At 39.9% G+C, this 23174-nt stretch overlaps 1 long non-coding RNA gene and 1 pseudogene across 1 annotated transcript; both read right to left on the bottom strand.

Moving 5' to 3' along the window:
* Positions 1-852: 852 nt before the first annotated feature.
* On the bottom strand, positions 853-19691 carry LOC122115524. The gene is made up of 3 exons (XR_006148785.1): positions 19595-19691; positions 17074-17079; positions 853-867 (listed from the first exon to the last, which is right to left on the bottom strand). It is a non-coding gene; the product is annotated as an uncharacterized LOC122115524 (long non-coding RNA).
* A 970-nt stretch (positions 19692-20661) lies between these two features.
* LOC122115523 lies at positions 20662-23174 on the bottom strand (annotated as a pseudogene).

Genomic DNA, 23174 nt, shown 5'->3' with positions numbered 1-23174 from the left:
CACAAGAACAGACCTCAGGACCAATGGAATAGAATTGAAAACCCAGAAATGGACCTACAGACCTATAGCCATCTAATCTTCGATAAGGGAGATTAAAAAAAAAAAAGTGAATAGAAGAAAGACAGCCTCTTCAGTAAATGGTGCTGGCAAAATTGGTTAATCACTTGTAGAAAACTAAAGCTAGATCCTTACATATCATCTGCACCAGAATTAATTACAAATGGATCAAAGAACTCGGAGTCAAAGCAGACACCCTGAAAACATTACAGGATGGAATAGGAGAAACCCTAGGTCTCCTTGGAGCAGGCCAAAATTTTCTTAATAGAGACCCAGAAACAGAAGAAATCAAAAAAAGGTTGGACAAATGGGATTGCATGAAGCTGCAGTGCTTCTGCATGGAAAGAGACATAGCTAGCAAGATCAATAGAAAGCTCACGGATTAAGAGATCTTCACTACAATGGACAAGGGTCTCATATCTAAAATATACTTGGAACTCAAGACATTAAATCCCCCAACAACAAATCCTCCAAGAAACAACTGCCCAAAAAAAAGTGGGCTAAAATCTTAAAGAGAGAGTTCTCTGAAGAGGAAATAACAATTGCCAATAGACACATAAAGAAATGCTCAACCTCCTTAGCCACAAAAGAAATGCAAATCAAAACAACATTGAGATTCCACCTCACCCCAGTTAGAATAGCTATAATCAAGAGCTCTAATAACAACAGATGTTGGAGGAGATGTGGACATTGTTGGTGGGAGTGTAAACTTGTTCAACCACTTAGTATATGTCTAAGACAAGCAGAAATGGTCAGATAAATTGATGTTAAGTGAAATGAACCCCAAGATAAGGATTCAAATATTTTTTTCTTTCTGGCTATTGTTTCAAACATATTTATTAGATGATTTCTTTGTTGCTTTGTATGTCCTTCCCCCATGGTATAACCCCTGTTTTCACTGTATTTGATGTTGGTATAATTTGTGGAGGGGACGGGAAAAAACAAATTGTTTAAATAGGGATACAGGTGGACCCATTGCAACAATGAGATGTACAAGATGTTATGTCGAAAATGAACTTTACAACTTTGGCATGGGGGAGTGGGTGGGAAGGGAGGGGAAACAAAGGAGGAGGCAACAATGCCTGATAAGAAATGTACTCATTACCTTGCCCATGTAATTGTAACCCCTCTCCACGATATTTTCACAATTTAAAAAAAAAAAAAAAAAAAAGAATGGCTACAATCAAGAAGCCTACGGGTGCTATCTCTTAACATTTTTTACTCAAGGCTAGTACTTTGTCACTTAAGCCACTTCCAGCTCTTTCCTGGTTGATTGGAGACAGGAACATTATAGATTTCCCTGCTGTAGCTGGCTTTGAACCATGATCCTTACATCTCAGCCTCCTGATTAGCTAGGATGACAGGAATGAGATGGCTATTTTCTGAAGAACCCTCAGTGCAGTTTCATTAGTACAATTTGATTAATATCCATCTTTTCACCATAGTGTGGGGTTCATAAGGGATCTTTTTAAACTACTACTGTGTCTTTAGTGTCCTTGACATTGTACTAACACCTGCTTTACTTATATCTTTAAATAAAATAACATTTGAATAAAAAATAAATCAAGAAGCCTAATAATAACAGATGCTGGAGGGGATGAGGCCAGAAGGGAATATTACTGCACTGTTGGTGGAACTGTAAACTTGTTCAACCACTTTGGAAAGCAGTATGGAGATTTCTCAAAAGACTCCACATTGAGCTTCCCTATGACCCAGCAATCCCACTTTTGTGCATTTACCCAAATGATCACAAACAAGACCATACTCAAGGCTAGGGCTCTACCAATTGAGCTACAATGCCACTGCTGGCTTTTTCTATTTATGTGGTGCTGAGGAATCGAACCCAAGACCTCAAGCATGCAAGGCAAGCACTCTACCACTGAGCCAGCCCCTAAAGTATGATATTTTTGAAACAAAAATAGTATGGTACACATGCAGGTGAAATTATATTCTTTTTTTTTTTTTTTTTTTTGCTTTCTTTTTTGTTTTTTTTTTGCTTTTTTTTTTGCTTTTTTTTTTGCTTTTTTTTTTTTTTTTTTTTTTTTGCTTTTGCTTTCTTTTTTTTTTTTTTTTTAAATTTTATTTTATTTTATTTGAGAACATACTGTACAGAGGGGTTACAATTACATGGGCAGGATAATGCATACATTTCTTACCAAGCATTGCAGCCTCCTCCTTTGTTTACCCTTCACCTCCCTTCCCAGCCTCCCCCCTCCCCCCCACCCAATCATACCCTCCCTCCCCCCCCCCCCACCGACATTGTAAAGCTGGTTTTGACATGACATTTTGTACTTCTCATTGTTGCAACAGGTCCACCTGAATCCTTAAACGACTTGTTTGTCCCCGTCTCCTCCACATGTTATACTGACATCAAATATAGTGAAAGCGGGGGTTACACTGTGGGGGAGGGACATACAAAGCAACCAAGAAATAATCTTATAAATGCGTTAGAAACACATGCATGAAAGAAACAGAAACATTAAAATACATATTTGAGGGTTCGTTTTCCTAACATCACATTCTCTGACTTTTTCCGCTTGACTCATACCTATACTAGATATTGCAAATAAGGGAAACCATGGGACCTATGTTTCTTTGGGCCTGGCTTACTTCACTTAATATAATTTTTTCCAAGCCTTGGTGAAATTATATTCTAAGTAACTCAGTACAAACCTCACTACTGCTAAAAGTGAAAGACAGAAAGAGAGGGAAAAGGAGAGAGAGCAGAAATCATTGAGAAAGAAGAGGGAGAGGGTGAGAAAGCATAGTATGGTACCCCAGGAATTCCAGAAAAACAGAAGGGAGAAGACAAAGAAACTTTGTCCAAAGCCATTACCAGGTGAAAATGTGAAATTTAGCATGAAAACCTAAGTAAAACAATAACAAAAAGGATATTAAATTTGACTATAAATCCAGATGGAGCTGCATTAGAAAATGAGAAACAAAACAAGATCCATGAAATTCACCAAGAAAACCCAATATTGCTGCAGCTACAAAGCCAAATAACATCATATGGGCATGGTGACAAAAGACACTCTTTTCTTTGCAAACCAGCCCTGTGGAGCTGGATCTCACTGGTGCCATTCTGGATTGTTGGGAGCTGAACTCTAATGCCATCCTACGGATGGTGAAGGAAAGTTTTGGGGGTTTTTTTGTTTTGTTTTTTTTGGGGGGGGGGGCGTCCTGTCGTGGGGCCTGAACTCTGGGCCTGAGCACTGTCTCTCAGCTCTTCAGCTCAAGGCTAGTGCTCTACCACTTGAGCCACAGCACCACTTCCAGCTTTTTTCTTTTTGCTTATGTGGTGCTGAGGAATCGAACCCAGGGCCTCAGTCATGCAAGGCAAGCGCTCTACCACTGAGCCAACTTCCCAGCCCATGAAGGAAAGTTTTCATACTGCCTGTTGTCACTCTTCTTCTCATTGCCTGAGTCACCTATTCTTAGCCTGGATTTAGAGTTAAGGACAAGCCTATGTTCTTATTGCTATCTGGTCCTTAGAAATGTGGGTACTATGAGTAGGTTGGTACTAGAATAGTAAGCTAGCGGCCAAGGAGCTATACCCTACAGATCCAAAAGGTGGTGCCACAGATCCATTCAAATATTGTTTGCTGTGGTTGTTTCTATAGTACTTTAAAAATTTATGATTTAGTAGAACAATTTTGAAACATATTTTGATTCTGTACCAGGCAGTCATAAAAGTCCTTATCATTCTGCCTCAACTTATTTTATGCTGTGGTTACACTCAAGTGTCACTTATGATACATATTATACAAATCTATATACATATATATATGTAGATATATACACATATATGTATATGTGTGTATATACTATATATACATATATGCACATGTGTGTGCATACATGCACATATATGTACATGTACATATGTATATATGTACATATGTGTGTGTGCACACATACATATATATATATATATGTATATGTTGTATTGTCAGTCATTGGGCTTGAACTCTGGGCCTGGACACTGTCTCACCCTCCTGAGTAGCTAAGATTACAGGCATAAGTCACTGGTGTCCAATTTATATACATATATTATATTATACATATACATATATTTATCACTCACGTGTTACTTTATTTATATATTGACATAAAATGTGTGGGGACAGCTGGGTGCCAGTGGCTCACACCTGGAATCCTAGCTACTCAGGAGGCTGAGATATATGGATTGCTGTTCAAAGCCAGCCTGGTCAGGAAAGTCCGTGAGACTCTTATCTCCAATAAACCACCAGAAAACCAGAAGTGGTGCTGTGGCTCAAGTGGTAGAGTGCTCACCTTGAGCTGAAGAGCACAGAGAAAGCACCTACGCCCAGAATCAAGGTCCACAACCGACAACAACAACAAAGAAAGTGTTGGGACAGATATAGGATCCAGGTTTAGCTAATAATCCATATGAATGTGGACCTATAGAACACCACAACCTTGTTGAAGAGAATATAGCAATCTCCTGGATTTGGTTTTTGTTTTATGATTTTGATGCAGCTCCTTGCAGCTAAATTGAGGGCCTGGTCACTGTTCCTGAGCTTTAGTGATCCAGGCTAGAGCTCTTCCACTTCAACTACATCTCCACTTCTAGCTTTGGATGATTAATTGAAGAAAAAAGTCTCATGGACTTTCCTGCCCTGGCTGGCATCAAACCACAATCCTCAGATCTCACCCACCTCAGTAGATAAAATTATAGGCATGAGCCACTGGTATCTCTTAATATGTATGGATATGTATGCATCCCAGTTGTCAAGGAGTAAAAGCAGTTTTCAAAAAAGAGGATTGCAACAGAGAAAAACAGGGAAAAAATACAAGAGAGTAGCCCTTCAGGTGCACTGGACATTGATGAAAATGAACTAAGCAACTTAAAGGCAGTGATAAGAGAGAGCGAGGGAATGAGAGAAAGAGGGAACAGCTTACACTAGGAAAAGGAAATAAATGTACATTTTATGTGATTTATAAGAAATAGCAGTAGTGTCAAAGTTTGTAGAGTTCATAAGCTTTACAGACTAAGAAAATGACAATGTGCCTCACGAAGGTTAAAATGTGTTTGTGACTTTAACTAAGTATCACTATTCCACAATACTGTGAAATTTGTGAAATTTATGTAATCACTTAATCTCAATGTAAAATTATTTTTTAAAAAAGAATAACCCTCTTGACCACTCTTTCTTGATCCTCCACCCCATATTGTTCATTGGCTTTTAGTGAGATTTCTTATGTCATCATTTTTCATAGCTAGAATATTTCTCAATATGATTTACTCTCCTTCATTCTCTTTCCTTCTCTCACCCCTCATTAAAAAAAATAAAATATCATTCTTTCTGATGGAGGCATAGAATTCCATTGTGTATATATACCACATTTTCTTAATCCATTCATCTACTGAGGGGCATCTGGGTTGGTTCCATATCTTAGCTATGGTAAATAATGCTGCAATAAACATAGTTGTGCTGGTAGCTTTAGTGTGGTCTTGTTTGTAAACATTTGGGTAAATGCCCAAAAGTAGGATTGCTGGGTCTTAGGGGAGCTCTATGTGAAGTCTTTTCAGGAACCTCCATACTGCTTTCCAAAGTGTTTGAACAAGTTTACACTCCCACCAACAATGAAGTAAGGTTTCCTTCTGCCCACATCCCCTCCAGCATCTGTTGTTGTTAGAGTTCTTGATTATAGCCCTTCTAACTGGGGTGAGGTGGTATCTCAATGTTGTTTTGATTTGCATTTCTTTTATGGCTAGGGAGGTTGAGCATTTCTTCATGTGTCTATTGGCCATCCTTCTGTCTTCTTCAGAGAAGTTTCTCTTCAAGTCTTTAGCCCACTTATTTATTGGGCAGTTGTTTCTTTGAGGATTTGTTGTTGGGGATTTAATTTTTTGGGGAATGGAAAGGGTTGGAAAAAATTATATTAAATGAAGTAAGCCAAGCCCAAAGAAACATAGGTCCCATGGTTTCTCTTATTTGCAATATCTAGTATATGTATGAGTCAAGCAGAAAAGGTCAGATAATGTGATGTTAGGAAAATGAACCCTTAGATATGTATTTTAATCTTTTTTTTTCTTTCATGCATTTGTTTCTAATGCAATTATAAGATTATTTCTTTGTTGCTTTGTATGTCCCTCCTCCACAGTATAACCCCTGCTTTCACTGTATTTGATGTCGGTATAATTTGTGGAGGAGATGGGGAAAACAAGTCGTTTAAGGATGCAGGTGGACCCGTTGCAACTATGAGAAGTACAAGTTGTCATGTCGAAAACGAACTTTACAACTTTGGTGTGGGGGCGGGAAGGGGCGGATTGGGTGGGGAGGCAGGGAGAGGTTGGGAAGTGATGTGAAGGGTAAAGAAAGGAGGAGGCTGCAATGCTTGGTAAGAAATGTACTCATTATCTTGCTCGTGTAATTGTAACCCCTCTGTACAGTATGTTCACAAAAAATAAATTTTTTTTTAAAAAATAATAAATAAAATAAAAAGGTGATTGTGGGAAGGTGCTAGAGTGCTGTTCCTCTCATTTCCTCCAGGTGGAGGAAATAGATCATTTCCCATAATGCCACGGTGGTGATAAGAGAGCTGTGGCCTGAAGTTTCACAGTGTGGCACAACAGATTCATTCAGCAATATTTTTTGCTGATGTTGATTGTCATGTTCCCTTTTCTTATTCTTGGTGTGGGGATTATCTTGTGGAACTGCATCTCACCATATATGCCAGGCTGACACAGAACTCCTTATGTTCCACCTTTATCTTCACCAGTGCTACAGAAAATCCAACATGCATTCAAGTATGACTACACTGTTCTTTAGGAAAGCATATTTACTACTGCTACATTTACTTTCTATGACAGATTCTTTAAATTAATTAAATTATGATTTATGTACTTTGATATTAATGCACTCATCTATGCATTTTTATGAGACAGTTCCAGGAAATAGAATAGGCTAAATCTACATGACTATGTCCTTTATAAAGAACACCACTACATTATTGAAAAGAGAATAGAGAGTCTTCCCTTGTTAATACTTACTTGGATGCCAACTGTAAAAAACCATATTACAAGGAGAATGCCTATGGGAAGGCACAGAGAGCAAGTATTGCACCATTCTCAGGCTAGCATGAGAGATCTCATGTCCCAGAATGCCAATTTTGGTAGAGTTATACACTCAAAATTTTACTGGGTACTACCAGGGATTTGGGTAACATTGTACAACTATAGAGCTAAATAATAACTAATATTAAAAAAAAACTTGTATAGAGCTAAATAATATTAAAACTAGTAAGCCCATAAGCCTCCTCCCTCATAGCTTAGCATGCTCTTTCCCTAGGCAACACTAAGCCCATGTAGTAAAGTTAGCAAATGATTATCTCCTACCTCCTTTCCCTGAGAGATCACCTCTTTGGGATAGCTATTACCATATAAGGCAACAAGATCCTCCAAATCCAGGAGGTTATAAAAGGTTACCTGAGACAATAGCAGCACTTCTCATTTCCACACACCTGGTGAGAAGGGGTCTTGCCAGTCCATTTACTGGCAATAAACCTTTCCTTTGTTCTTCATACCTGGATGTCTGTGCGGTTTTCTGGCAGAGTCTAATTTACTCTACCAATAGTTTTTAATATTATTTAGCTAATATTAGTTACTTATTATTATTTAGTTATTATCGTTCAATTCAGGTTTTTTGGGGGGGAAGGGGAGAGAGTTCTTTTGTTTTTTGCTAGGCCTTAATGCCCAGGTCCACAGATTAGGATAGCAAACACCAAGTGTACCTCATGTGCAGCAAAGACCATAGTATGTTGAAAGAGGATTTGACATCTCTTGGGTCTCAGCACTTGGTTCCCTCCAGAGAAATGGTTTAAAAAAAAAAAATGTAAAAAGAAGAGTGTCAGCAGTGCTAGAAAACAGTTCCTCTCATGTCCACTAAGGGTTGCTGAAAATCGCCTAGCGCAGATACAAACAATAAGACTACTATGGAATGCCCACACAACTCCAGAGGACCATTAGACCTAGAACTGCTGGTTTATTTAGTTATTTCTGTGGGGATTTTTTTGGTTAGATTAGGAAAAGAGATACCAATTATATACCTCAGACTGGTCTGAAATTCATGATTCTCTTATTTCAACCTCTGCAGTGTTAGAATTATAGCCATTTGCCATCAGGTGTGCCTACACATTTCTTCTGGAAAAAGGAACAAGTAACAGCACTCCAAAGATGACACTCAACTTTTAGGGAAAGCAACAATGTTAAGAATCCCTAAACTGCAAAGGGATATTGAGTCTTAAACATGAGAATAGATTGAATTCCAGGCAGAGTATAATTAAAAATAGCTATGTGGGGCTGTTAGTGCTATGCAGCAGAGATGGGAGCTGGGTTTTCATGCCATCGAGTGGATGTGGGAGGAAGGCTTTTCTAGTTCCTGCCAAGTCATCCTCCTGTTGCCTTGCTGTCTTTGTGCCAAGAGCAAGACCTCAAATCATCCTTTCAAAATGCTGTATTAGCCAGGTGCCAGTGGTTCATGCCTGTAATCCTAGCTACTCAGGAGACTGAGATCTGAGGATTGTGGTTCAAAGCCAGCCCGGGCAGGAAAGTCCGTGAGACTCATCTCCAATAAACCACTAGAAAACTGGAAGTGGTGCTGTGGCTGAAGTGGTAGAGCTCTCACCTTGTGCTGAAGAGCTGAGGATAACACCCAAGCCCAGAGTTCAAGCCCCATGACCGACCAAAAAAAAAAAAAGGCTGTATTATCTCCACTTGGTCCCTAGAAATGTGAATACCATGAGCAAGGTGGTACAAGAGAAGCCACTTCTCAGAATACCAAGCTGGTGCTGTCCTACAGCTCTAAAGGGTGGCACCACATAGCAGCTGGAACTACTAATAATGTTTTGCTGCTGTTTGATTTTTAATTTTATTATTGTCACTCTAGGAATTTCGTGAAATTTCATTTTACTGTATACTCCAAGCTGACCAGAACTCATCATCCTCCATCTTCAACTTCTCTAGTGCTACAGGTAAAGCTATATGCATTCAACTATGGCTATACTGTTCTTTAGAACTACATAAACTTTTATACAGACACTTTATTTTACATTTTTAAACATATTTAGATATTAATGTAGTTATTTGCTTATATATTTTTATGCTAAGACAGTCCTATTAATACAGTTGGGTTAAAACTAGAGCAATATATATTTTTTTATATACAAGAACATTAAAACCTTGTGGCACTGGAGATGTCATTTGCCAGAATGCCAAGCTAGTGACAAAAAGGACAGATCTATTGAAATCAGTAGTGTTTTGCTATTCTTGTTTCTTTGGCATTTCTTCTTTAATTTTGTTGTTTGGGGGCTCATTTTTGATCTACATCAAAAATGCCATGCTGGCATAGAAGTCTTTATATTCTGTTGCTTCCCCTGCCGCAGTTACAGCAAAGTGTCAGCTGGTGTGACTATATTATTCTTTACACTTAATTTTCAGTGACATTAGATTCTTCAAGATTTCTTATATAACTCAAACACAAAATTACTCAATTAATTACCCAATTACCAAAAAATGTAAGTCTGTTTATACTTTACGTGCTGATTCAAAAGGAAATGAGATGACAAAGCCATATGCATAATAAAAAGTTCCACATCGACTCAGAACTTCCTGAAAGGATAGGAGCACTTCCTTGTCCAATCAAAGAGAAGACAGCAAACCACTGCCAGGAGAAAGAGCTAGGCAAAAATTCTGCACTCCCAGACTGTGCCCACAATCCTACAGGTAGCAGTTTCTAGACAGACCTCCATCCACACCAAACTGCCTTGAATATCAAGAACCCTGAATGCCACTTGTGCATACAGAAGGGAATATGTAACTGTTCCAAATTCTGATTGTGGGCAGTGGGGCCATCACTGGCTTAGTGACAGAAAGATCATATACCTTTGGCTCCATGAAAGCACTTTGTGAAACTGGCCCAAGGCAATCCTATCCCAGCCACTTGGACATATATAAGAAGAGCATGAGAAACGACAGGGTGCACCTGTCACCCAGGAGAGGGTCTCTGCATAAAACTATTGTTTCAAATATTGCTTAACAGTTGTCAGCTGCATGGTTTCACAAGGAGGGATAGTACACCTCTCCCATCCAAGATAGATGGATAAATGGCATCAAGGCAGAGGTTGAAATAATCCAGCCAATCATAGATGGATAAATGGCATCAAAGCCATGCTTTCAAGTAGGGAAGTATATGATATTTACATGTTTACAGATGAGGTGATGTATTACATCTAATGAACTAGATACTTTTCTCCATCTTAGGTGCCATACATAGTCTATCTCTGAGCTACACCTCAGTCTAGACCTCTTTTTTATTAAGACATATTCTATTCCAAATTTATGAATGAAATGCTTATAAATGCTAATTAACTCTTAGAGACAGAGGAAGATTAATCTGCTGTCTAAGATGGAGAAAGGTGTCTTATTTCTGAGATTTGCACTCAGGACCTTAAGCTGGTTAGACAAGCCTTCTACCACTTTACCTATGCTTGTAGCCATTATTCTGTATTGAGTTGTTTTTAGATAGGCCTGGGATTTTGTATATTATGGCCTTAGACCTCCTCTTCCTACTTCCATGTCAACTGTAGCTAAATTTATATGCAAGATTACCACACTCAGTTGATTTTTTTGAAATAGAGTCTTGTTAATCTCCCCTACCACCCTTGCCTGGCTAGCCTCAAACCATGATTCTCTTAACTCTGCCTCCTGTGTAAGTGTGGTAATATATGTGTACTACCATCTCCAGCCCAAAGTGAACAATTTTTTTTGAGTGCTCAGGCACTCAAAACTGGCACTCTACTTTTAGATTTTAATTGGTAACTGATGAAAGAGACTACCATATGGTCCACAAGCAGAAAGAGAAAATTATTCCCAAACTGCTCCAGACCAACTTGAACATACACGTGAATGAAAGAGAGGGTATGTGACTGAAGGTGAGGGTAGTTGCCCTGCCCCAGTTTAACTAGGGAAGGGGCAGAGAGAAAGTGCGGTCATGTGTTTCCAAGTTGGAAGATAAGCCAGATGCAGACTGACCTCATAGCCTGGGAACCACACACATGTCCTAGGACCAGGGTGGTCCTGGATATAACCTTGAAGAAGGGAGAGGTAACTGTCTGCAGGTGTGCCAGGTAACACAGGTGCTGGGCTAAGACTTCCTGCATTGGTCAGAGGAGGAGTTTGCCTATGTGCTAATAAACACAGGGACTGGTACAGGGACTTTCCCAGGCATGAAATAATATTTATCACTGAGCAACAGCTTCACTTCAGGCTTTTTGGTGCTCACTGGAAGAATCTTAAGAACTTTCCTGCCTGGGCTGACTTGGAAATGGGATCTCAGCCTCTTGAGTGGCTAGGATTATAGGAGTGAGATGCTGACACCTAACCCCAAGGTGAACATTTTTCTGACTGTTTTCTTATCATCCTTCCCTAAGTAACTCAGAATAAGAACTACTGACATACTATGCACATTGTGTTAAGTATCATAAAGTCATCTAGATAGGATTATTAATGCATAGAAGAGGATATGCCCAGGTGCTATGCAAACAGACTTCAATTTATTGAACATGCGCAGACTATGGTATCTTCCAATCTGAGGAGGATATGAGACCAATATGCAAAGGGTTTAGAATGATGGTTATCATTCTAAGTGCACACACACACACAAACACACACTCAGAGGACTTGGTCCAAATGATATTATCACATTAGTCTGGGCAATCAAGTTAGCCCTCACATTTTATTTTCTCCTCACTTCTTTGTTTTGGTAAACATGAAAACAGACCTTCACCTTACTTTTTGGCCACTAGCTTCAGGGTCTTTTTTTTTGTTGTTGTCATGGTGCTTGAACTCTGGGCTGGGTGCTATCCTTCAGCTCTTCAGCTCAAGGCTAGTGCTCTACCGCTTAGGCCAGTGCTTCTTCCAGTTTTCTGAGTGGTTTATTGGAGATGAGTTTAACGGGCTTTCCTGCCTGGTCTGGCTTTGAACCACGATCCTCAGATCTCAGCCTACTGAGTAGCTAGGATTACAGGCATAGCCATCAACACCAGCTTAGCTCCAGGGTCTTAAGGGATCCTTTCAAGAGATAAATCACTTCATGACTTTACTCTGAAAGCCAATATCATTAATACCCATGATCTCATCTCCAGCCAGTAGCTTGTCCACAGGGGGCTTTATTTCCTTCTTCAGTCTGCAATATATAAGAGGTTCAATGAGTTTCCAGGATAAGCAAAACCTCCCTGATGTTAGGGTGTTGTGCAGGAATAAAGACACTAACTCAAAAGGAGCTTGTCAAGACAAAGTTTACTTCTGCAGAAGAATGTGCCATTGGCCAAAATTCTGGCAAGCAAGCACACAAGAGTGGGCAGGCTATTCCTTTTTATCCCTAACCTAGCAGGCCCAACCTCTCTGCTCACTTGCCAATGAATACAAGACATTCAAAAGGAAGATTGGTTCCACCCAAAGGATAGCAAAAGGAAAGCCCAGAAAATAAGTTATCAGTCTACACTGCTTCCAAGCAGGTAAAAAGGAAGCCAAAAAGAGCAACAGCAAAGAAGAAGTCCTCAGAAAGAAAAGTCCAAATCAAATCAAACCAAAGGATTAAAGAGACTTATCAAAGCTGGCATGAATGGCTGATGCCTGTAATCCTAGCTATTCAGGAGGCTGATATCTGAAGATCATGGTTCAAAGACAGCTGGATCAAGAAACTTCATGAGATTTTCATCTCCAATTGTTCACCAAAAAGGCTTAAAGGAGAACTGTGGCTCAAATGGTATAGTACTACCTTTGAGAAAAAAAAACTTGGAGATAGTGTCAACACTCTGAGTTCAAACCCCAAGCACAGAAAATAAATAGAATAGATTAGAATAAAATAGAAATAAAAGGCAGAAAAGGGCTTAGAAACAGGGCTACACTCCATATAACACGGATCACAACCTTACAAGGGAAAGCTACTGAATACCAATATCTAGGAAGCATCTAGGAAGTAAAGAGTGTTGCAGAGAAAGAAAGTGTGCTTTAGCAGTTAAAGACAGAGCCACAACCTCTATTTTCAAGCTGAAACTGAGCACCTGAAAAAGAAGAGAAATATGAAACTCAGTCTCCCAACCCTCCAAAGCTGACATACATATGCCCATGGCCTCCATCCTGTGAAACATTGACCACATTTCTCCTGGATTCCCTTTCTGTAACTGTTCAATATTGCCAGCAGAGAGTTCTGTAGGGACACAGAAGGAAGCTAAGCCTTCCTTCCTGACCCCAATGTGCTTTCCTCTCCTGACCATTCCTTAAGGATATGACATCAGCATGATAAGCACTGGTAAGTCCAAGGCTGGCTTTCTAGCCATCCTCACTGACCCAGTCAGCAGCTTCCCAGCAAATTTTAGCAACAGTTTCATGGATAGCTTTCTGATGAGTCCTACAGACATCCTGCCTAAATTCCTTGTGAGCTTCCCTGTAAGCCAAGGGGACAGCCTCCTCTTTGCTAGCTTACCTGGGCCCTCAATGAATTTGTCCCAATCTAGAAGAGCAAAGTCACACACTTGCACATTTCAGCTTTGAGGATCTTGAGGAGAAAACCTGGATTTCTTACTACAATACTTCGGTTCTTTATGTGCTATTCCTATGTTGTTTTTAGAATTCTCTATCATTAATACTAAGTAACACATGACAACTTGTCACTACTAAATGATTCTTTGCTTTGCAATCAAACAAACTTTTCCTCTCATTTGCTCTTAAGTCAGGGTCTGCTTGTATGGCAAACACTAGCATCCAACTCAAGATCATCAACTCAAGATCAGTTCTCTCTGTTCTGCCTCCCCTTTTTATCCCCACAGCACATACCACCAAACTTAACTAAGTAAGCTGTCACTTGGGCTTTTTTTTTTTAATTAAAAATAATGTTTGAGTTGTGAGTGTTTTTTTTTCCTCAGGCTATCACTTAAGCTATAGCTCCACTTCTTAGTTTTGGGGGGTTAATGAGAAATATGAATCTCATGTCTTTTCCTCCCCAGGCTAGCTTTGAACCATAGACCTCAGCTTCCTGAATAGATAGGATTACAGCTGTGAGCCACCTGCATGAAGCTTGCAAACTCTTCTTTATAATTTTTTTTATTTTAATGATAAGTTCTCACTTTATTGCCTAGGGTGAACCCCAACAATGCTTCTACCTCAGTCTCTCAAGTATACATGACTAATAATTTTTTACATTGAAGAGGAATATTTTTTTTCCTCTAAAGGTGATTATTCAAAAAGGGGATGTTTAGAATTGGTTGTCAAATCCTAACATAGTAGCATGTGCTTATAATCTCAGCTATGTACCAGGATGAGGCAAAAGAATCAAAAGTTTGAGGCAAGACTGGGCTACACAGAGAGGAGAAATGAGTGAGAAAGGGAGGGAAGACCATTGTATATAGAAATCTTATCATTTCTATGCAACACAAACCTTATTCTGGATACCATAAGCCCTACATAAAAAAATAACCCATAGCAACAATGACCCCCTTTCCCTTCCTTCCCAGAAAATGTAAAGCAAAGCCCAAGCTTTGCTTATTGGGCTGCCATTGGCATGACAATGGACAACTCTACTTAGTTTTCCCACATGCATGGTATAGGACTCTATTAAGACACTTATACTCTCTCCACCCACCATGACTACATACCATCACCTAGGAAGGAAGAAAAAAGAGAAGAAGAGAAAAAAGGGAACAGAGATAGGGGAAGAAGAAACAAGGAGGGAGGAAGAAGGAACAGGGAGGAAAGGGGGAAGAGAGAGGGAAAAGGGAGATTTCAGAAAGGTAGGAAGGAGGTAGGAAAAAGGCAGAAGGGTAAGTAGGGAAAGGAAAAGGAAGAGAAGAGAAGAGAGGAAAGAAAAGGGGAAATAGGGCTGGGAAGGTGGCTCAGTGGTAGAGCGCTTGTCTTGCATGCCTGAGGCCCTGGGTTCGATTCCTCAGTACCACATAAGCAAAAAGAAAAAAACCGGAAGTGGCGCTGTGGCTCAAGTGGTAGAGCGCTAGCCTTGAGCTGAAGAGCTGAGGGACAATGCCCAGGCCCAGAGTTCAGGCCCCAAGACTGGACCAAAAAAAAAAAAAAGAAAAGAAAAGGGGAAATGGAAGGAGAAGAAAGAAGAGGAAAGAAAACAGCGAAGGGGAGGAAAAGGGGAAGGAAAGAGAAACTGGAAGGGAAAGTTCAAAAGGGAAGGGGTTGGTTCTCTCATACCTTAGGACATTCAGAACAGTGTAGCTATGAAAACATCTTGTAAATGTTTAAGTACTGTACAAGTATATTTACAAACCACAACAGTATTATTATTACAATCTATCCAAATTGAGACTGGAACCAGGCAAGGCTACCCAACACCCTAGCTCAGTGACAAATTATAGCAGTTTAACACAAGGACACTAAAAACTTAGTGACAAGAGAGAATTCTCCATTATGATAATCCAAATTTTAAAACAGAATGCTTTCTATAACCTTTTATTTGAGATTGAAAGTAATGTTAGGAAAAATCCTGCAAAAGCTCAGTTATCCTAGATGATCTTCATCTTGACCTTAAACATTGTAAACAGTTAGAATTTTACTTTATTTTTAAGCTACTATAGTTTATAAATAAAGTCTGATTTGAGCCAGACCACATTTCCCCTGCTAAAAAGAAATAGAAGGTTGTGGTTTATGTCTGTATTCCTAACTTCCCAAGAGGTTGGGATCTGGGGATTATGGTTTAATGCCACTGTGTATGGGAAAGTTAATGCAATTTTCTCTAGTTAACTCCTCAAAAGTCAGAAGTAGTGTTATGGTTCAAGTGGAGATCTTAGCCTTGAGCCAAAGAACCTCAGTAACTGGTTTAGGCCCTGAGTTCAAGCCCCAGATCAAAATAAGACAAGGTTAAAAAAATGCTATCAGCCAGACTCCAGTGATTAATGACCTATACTATAATCTAAGTTCCTCAAGAGGCTGAGATCTGAGGATTCTGATTCAAAGTCAGCCTGGGCCACAATGTGTACCACACATGTGACAAGTATACAACTCTTCCTAGTTTGCCTATAGCATTGGACTCCATTTGAACATAGGACTAGATGTCATCTCCAAACCAACTTAGGTTACATACAAACTCTGATCTAAAATTAAGTGGCTAGGAATGTGGCTCAGTGGGAGATTGCCTGCCTAGTATGCATGAAGCCCTGGGTTCAACTCCTTGTTACCACATAAACAGAAACTTGTGCTGTGGCTCAAGAGATAGAGCACTAGCTTTGAGCACAGAGAGGCTCAGGGACAGAGCCCAGGGCTGAAGTTCAAGTCCCAGGACTAGCAATTAATTAAAATAAAACTAAGGCCAATCAGAGTAGTTCAACCTTATAATCCCAGCTCTCTGGAAGGCAGAAACTGAGAGGACTATGGTTCTATGCTAACCTACAAATGATAGGAAGACCCATTGATAGGATCTATATGTGGTACATACCTGTAATATCAGCTATATGAGAGGCTATAGGCAGAAGTATTATTGTTTGAGGCTGGCCCCATGAAAACAATGTACAATATTGTCTGGAAAATTACTGAAGCATACAAGGGCTAGAGTTGTAGCCTAAGTGGGAGCATGTGTGCCTACAGAAGAACAGTTCTTTTTTTTTTTTTTTTTGAGAATAATTCTTTATTTGTTTATAATTAGCAGCTTATTATCTTGAAGCCAATCTCATAAATACCAACACATTGATTTTACAGACTCTTTAAAAAAAAAGATCATGAATTCTGATCCTTAAATATTCTTTGACAGACCATACTAAGAAGCTACCTCTGAGGGGGAAAAAAGATATTATTCTTATGCTGTAAATTTAAGAAAATAGGCATTTTTAGAAAATTAATGGTAAAAAATATTAAGGAAAAGCCTTTTCATAGAAAACACAAGATACCAACTCATGTAAAATAACTCATAAATGGAGTAGAAGCAAGTTTTAAAAACATCTGACATGCTTGACTTTCAACTACCTCAGTATTAAAACACATGGCTTTTCTCAGGATACAGTTGTAAACCCAAGTACTGATCTGACTGCAAAGTCACCAATGTTCAAGTGAATTATGTAAATCCCTTAAACAACACTACTGTTTAGGTTGCTATTTGACTCTTGTTTCATTAACAAAAACTTCTTTTAAGAACTTAATTTTTCTAGTGTGGCTGAAATTAGGAAAGCAACTCCATTTGTAATAGCCCCACAAAAAATAAAATACCTAGGAATTAACTTAACTAAAGAAGTGAAGGACCTCTATGATGAAAACTTTAAAATCTTGAAAAAGGAAATCAACACAGAACTTAAAAAATGGCAAAACCTCCCATGCTCCTGGATTGGAAAGATTAACATCGTGAAAATGGCAGTACTTCACAAGGCTATCTACAAATTCAACGCAATACCTATCAAAATTCCACCCTCATTCTTCAAGGAAATAGAAGAGGCAATCCAAAAATTCATATGGAACAATAAAAGACCCCGAATAGCAAAAACGCTCCTCAACGGAAAGAACACTGCTGGAGGAATATCAATACCAAATTTCAAACTCTACTATAAAGCCATAGTAATCAAAACAGCTTGGTATTGGCATAAGAACAGACCTCAGGACCAATGGAATAGAATTGAAAACCCAGAAATGAACCTACAGACCTATAGCCATCTAATCTTCGATAAGGGAGCTAAAACAATAGAATGGAAGAAAGACAGCCTCTTCAGTAAATGGTGCTAGCAAAATTGGTTAACTACATGTAGAAAACTAAAGCTAGATCCTTATATTTCACCCTGCACCAGAATCAACTCCAAATGGATCAAAGACCTTGAACTCAAAGCAGACACTCTGAAAACATTACAGGATGGAATAGGAGAAACCCTGGGTCTCCTTGGCTCAGGCCGAAATTTTCTGAATAGAGACCCAGAAACACAACAAATCAAAGAAAGGTTGGACAAATGGGATTGTATAAGGTTGCAGAGCTTCTGCAGGGCAAATGACATAGCTAGCAAGATCAATAGAAAGCCCACGGACTGGGAGAAGATCTTTACTAGCCATACAACGGACAAGGGTCTCATATCTAAAATATACTTGGAACTCAAAAAATTAAACCACCCAACAACAAATCCTCAAAGAAACAACTGCCCAATAAGTAAGTGGGCGAAAGACTTAAAGAGAAGCTTCTCTGAAGAAGAAAGAAGGATGGCCAATAGACACATGAAGAAATGTTCAACATCCCTAGCCATAAAAGAAATGCAAATCAAAACAACATTGAGATATCACCTCACTCCAGTTAGAACAGCAAAAATCAAGAACTCTAACAACAACAGATGCTGGAGGGGATGTGGACAGAAAGGAACCTTACTTCATTGTTGGTGGGAATGTAAACTTGTTCAACCACTTTGGAAAGCAGTATGGAGGTTCCTCAAAAGACTTCACATAGAACTCTCCTATGACCCAGCAATCCCACTTTTGGGCATTTACCCTAATGTTTACAAAAAGACCACACTAAAGCTACCAGCACAACTATGTTTATTGCAGCATTATTTACCATAGCTAAGATATGGAACCAACCCAGATGCCCCTCAATAGATGAATGGATCAAGAAAATGTGGTATATATACACAATGGAATTCTATGCCTCCATCAGAAAGAATGACATTGCCCCATTTGTTAGGAAATGGAAAGGCTTGGAATAAATTATATTAAGTGAAATAAGCCAGGCCCAAAGAAACATAGGTCCCATGGTTTCCCTTATTTGCAATATCTAGTATAGGTATGAGTCAAGCGGAAAAAGTCAGAGAATGTGATGTTAGGAAAACGAACCCTCAAATATGTATTTTAATGTTTTTGTTTCTTTCATGCATGTGTTTCTAACGCATTTATAAGATTATTTCTTGGTTGCTTTGTATGTCCCTCCCCCACAGTATAACCCCTGCTTTCACTATATTTGATGTCAGTATAACATGTGGAGGAGATGGGGACAAACAAGTCGTTTAAGGATTCAGGTGGACCTGTTGCAACAATGAGAAGTACAAAATGTCATGTCAAAACCAGCTTTACAATGTCGGAGGGGGGGAAGGGAGGGTATGATTGGGTGGGGGGGAGGGGGGAGGCTGGGAAGGGAGGTGAAGGGTAAACAAAGGAGGAGGCTGCAATGCTTGGTAAGAAATGTCTGCATTATCCTGACCATGTAATTGTAACCCCTCTGTACAGTATGTTCTCAAATAAAATAAAATAAAATTAAAAAAAAAAAAAGAACTTAATTTTTCTAAGCCCATTTTAAATTATTTTTTTCCTGTGCCAGTATTGCGTCTTAAACTTAGGATCTCCACACTATGTCTTAGCTTTTCACTCAAGGCTGGTACTCTAGCACTTGAGCCATAGTTCCTCTCCTGGCCTTTTGCTGGTTAACTGAGAATGAGTCTTATGGACTTTCCTGCCTGGGCTGGCTTTGAACCATGATCCTCAGATTTCAGCCTCCTGAGTACTAGGATTACAGGCTGAGCCACTGGTGCCGGCTTCAACATAGCATTTTTAAGATAAAACTAGTACTGTAAAATTTGTTATTTTTTAAAAAATTTCCTACTTTAGAACAATTTCCTTAGGACATTACTATGTGAAAGTATGATCTTCATAAGATATGTATTCAAATGTTTTTTTTTCTCTCATGGGATTGTTTCTAACACATAAGATTATTTCTTTGTTGCTTTATATGTCCCTCCCCCACAGTGTAACCCCTGCTTTCACTGTATTTCATGTTGGTATAATTTGTGGAGGGGAAGGGGAAAAACAAATTGTTGAAATAGGGATACAGGTGGACCCATTGCAACAATGAGATGTACACATTGTTATGTCGAAAACGAACTTTACAACTTCGGGGGTGGGGGGAGGATTGGGTGGAGGTTGGGGGGAGGATGGGAAGGGATGGGAAGGGGAAACAAAGGAGGAGGCTACAATACTTGATAAGAAATGTAACCACTCTGTACAGTATTTTCACAATAAAAGAAAAATAAAAAAAAAGAAAATATGATCTTCAGTTGATTGTTTCACAGCGTAATTATAACTAAACCTCAACTTACCTACAACTGTTGGATATTCAGATTATTTTGAGTATCTGCTATTAGAAGCAACACTATTTAACATCCTTCTTTATACAAAGTTCTTTGCATGGGGGCTGGGAAGGTGGCTCAGTGGTAGAGTGCTCGCCTAGCATGCATGAGACCCTGGGTTCGAATCCTCAGCACCACATAAGCAGAAAAAGCTGAAATGGTGCTGTGGCTCAAGTGGTAGAACACTAGCCTTGAGCTGAAAAGCTGAGGGACAGCGCCCAGGCCCAGAGTTCAGGCACCATGACTGGCAAAAAAAAAAAAAACTCCCGAAGAATCATCTCACAAACAAAAACAATGTTCTTTGCATGTATCTGATAATTTTTAGAGAAGTTCCTAGAAATATCCAACAAAGTGCATAAGTACTGTCAAGTATCTGATGTATTTTGATAAACTGACCTCCAGAAGACTGTTCCAATTTACAGTCATATCAAAACAAGCAGCCTGAGCCCTATTTTCTTTCTCATTATCCCTGGTAACAAAGAACACTGGATATTGACCCAATTTTTTGTTGCAAATTTAATGGGGGGGAGGTGAAATGGGATCTTTGGTTTTTTCCTAAAATGTAAAGTTTTCCCTGCTCATTGGTCATTTGCTTCTTTTCTTCATCCTGAACGAGTGTCAGTCTTTTCAGTGGAGTCTGTAATACATTCAATGTCTTTTCTTTCTTACCACATTCTTCTTCTGATATAGGCAAGGGCATGTCTTTCCCCTGTTCTTCAAGTAAAACTCTCAAAATGACTAGTAGCAGAAAGTCTTCTTTTTGGGGGGCAGTCATACTTTCTTTTAATGTCTTGGTAATAAAACAGAAAACTGGGCCATGTTCTTCAGGTTACGGAGAGTTTCTGACCATCCCATGGACCCTATCTGAGGTATGGTAGTAAACAGTAAACTTTTAGCTTTATTGGCATTTTCCTTCAGGGTCTTTAAAACACGGTCCACTGAAACTGCTTCTTCATGCTCCTTCCAGCAATCGTAATTGTCCTAGAAGTGGACTCACTTGTTGTCCCATCTCTATAGAGAACACAAAAAAAAAAACACTAAAAACAAGTAACACTAAACAGAAACAGACAAAACCAGATGCTGCGCGGCAACCGAGTAGAGATGAGGAAGGAATTACAGATGGGAGTGGCGGCCTCGCCTTAACTCCCCAGAACAGAGAGAAACTCGGATCTCCTCCTTCCTCCAGACAACCCTGGAGCAGGACTCCAGGGCGGGACCAGGGTACTGGACACGTCTGCTTTTCCTTCTGGCCCAAATACAGACGACCCTGGAGCAGGGCTCCAGGGCGGGACTAGGGTACTGGGCACATCTGCTTTTCCCTCTAGTCCACATACAGATTTGGATCCCAGAATGCAAAACGAAAGTGACAAACACACAAGACAAGAGCTCTATCTTACCTCCTGCCGGTCCTGGAATCTGGGGTTTGGGGGTGCCTGGTTCCCGGCCAATGCACCAAATGAAAGACCCTAGTCCCCTAGGATACTTTCGTCAACGGGAGGGTGCCCCAGAAAACTCAGACTCCAGGCTGGGAGATGCAATAAGCAAGAGGAGTTTATTTGACGTTTGCGCAAACTGGACTCTCTGTCCCGAGCAGACAGGGAGCCCCGAGCAGAGATTACAGGCTAATTTAAAGGCAAAAACCACAAGATTAATGCATAACACAAAGCATCCCAGGATTGGTCCATTTAAAGGTCTCCATATACACCAACAATCACTTTGCCAGGCGGGAAATTTTGTAACACTCTTTGTAAAATGACTGGCCCATGGTTGGTTTAAGGGGGGGGGGGGGGGTTACATGGTTATAGGCCTATGATTGGTTGACATTTGGCTTAGCTTGTGGTCTTGCCAGGTGATCGTTATCTCAAGGTCCTGTCTGGGGAATTTTTAAATGGGAACTGAGGAACATGTACTGTCTGTTTTTTATCTATGACCACTGACCTTGTCCTGGGGCCGGCATCTGGTCCCTGAAACTTCTTAACTCATTTCTGGGAAGGGAAGGGGCAATGCCTAGCATAAGCAAGTTTACAGAAGCAGAATCAGCAGTTAGCAAGTTAGTAATGGTAATGGTCAATTTTTAATCTTTCAGTAATCTGTCGCATGGCGATGCTTGCATAGCAAATCTCAGCCTCCTTAGCAAGAACCACCTCTGGTACTGTGGTCATATTGATGACATCTGCCCCCCAGGTGCGGAACATGACGCTTTCTGCTCGAAAGCTAAAACGAGGCCCCTCAATAGTGACCATTGTCCCCTTTGAGTGACATCGAAGTCCTCGCTTCTTAGCAGTCTCTATGAGGACCTCTCTTGTTTTGGGGCAAAATGGCTCAGCCATTGGAATAGGACACACTCCTTAATGATTCCCATCATAGAAGGTCTGAGGCCTTATCAAGGTCCTGTCAATGAACTGATCAATAACGACGATATCACCAGGCTGAATCTCCTCTCTCAGAGAGCCACAAGCTGTGCTCACTATGATATGAGTACAACCCTCTTCCTTCAAAGCTCAGATGTTTGCCTGGTAGCTGACTTTTGAAGGTATGATGGTGTGCTGCCTTCCATGTCTTGCAAGAAGGACACAATCAACATTTTTTATCTTCCCCAAAATCAAGGAATCAGATGGCTTGCCAAATGGAGTATCCACATATTTCTCAGTTCTTCCTTCTAAAATTTCTGGGTCATGTTGCAACAATGAGAAGTACAAAATGTCATGTCAAAAACAAGCTTTACAATGTCGGTGTGGGGGGGGGGGGATTGGGTGGGGGGGAGGGGGGAGGCTGGGAAGGGAGGTGAAGGGTAAACAAAGGAGGAGGCTGCAATGCTTGGTAAGAAATGTATGCATTATCCTGCCCATGTAATTGTAACCCCTCTGTACAGTATGTTCTCAAATAAAATTAAATTAAATTAAAAAAAAAAAAGTAAAATTTCTGGGTCATCCAGGCCTGTTCCATCGATTATTCCAATCTTCACGGGCGGAGCGCCCGAGGCCATGTCGGTGCGG

The sequence above is a fragment of the Dipodomys spectabilis genome, unplaced genomic scaffold (assembly GCF_019054845.1).
Source record: "Dipodomys spectabilis isolate Male_0828 unplaced genomic scaffold, ASM1905484v1 ptg000120l, whole genome shotgun sequence".
Taxonomy (NCBI): Eukaryota; Metazoa; Chordata; class Mammalia; order Rodentia; family Heteromyidae; genus Dipodomys; species Dipodomys spectabilis.
The sequence above is the reverse complement of the archived record's forward strand: the minus strand, read 5'-3'. Positions and strand labels throughout refer to the sequence as shown.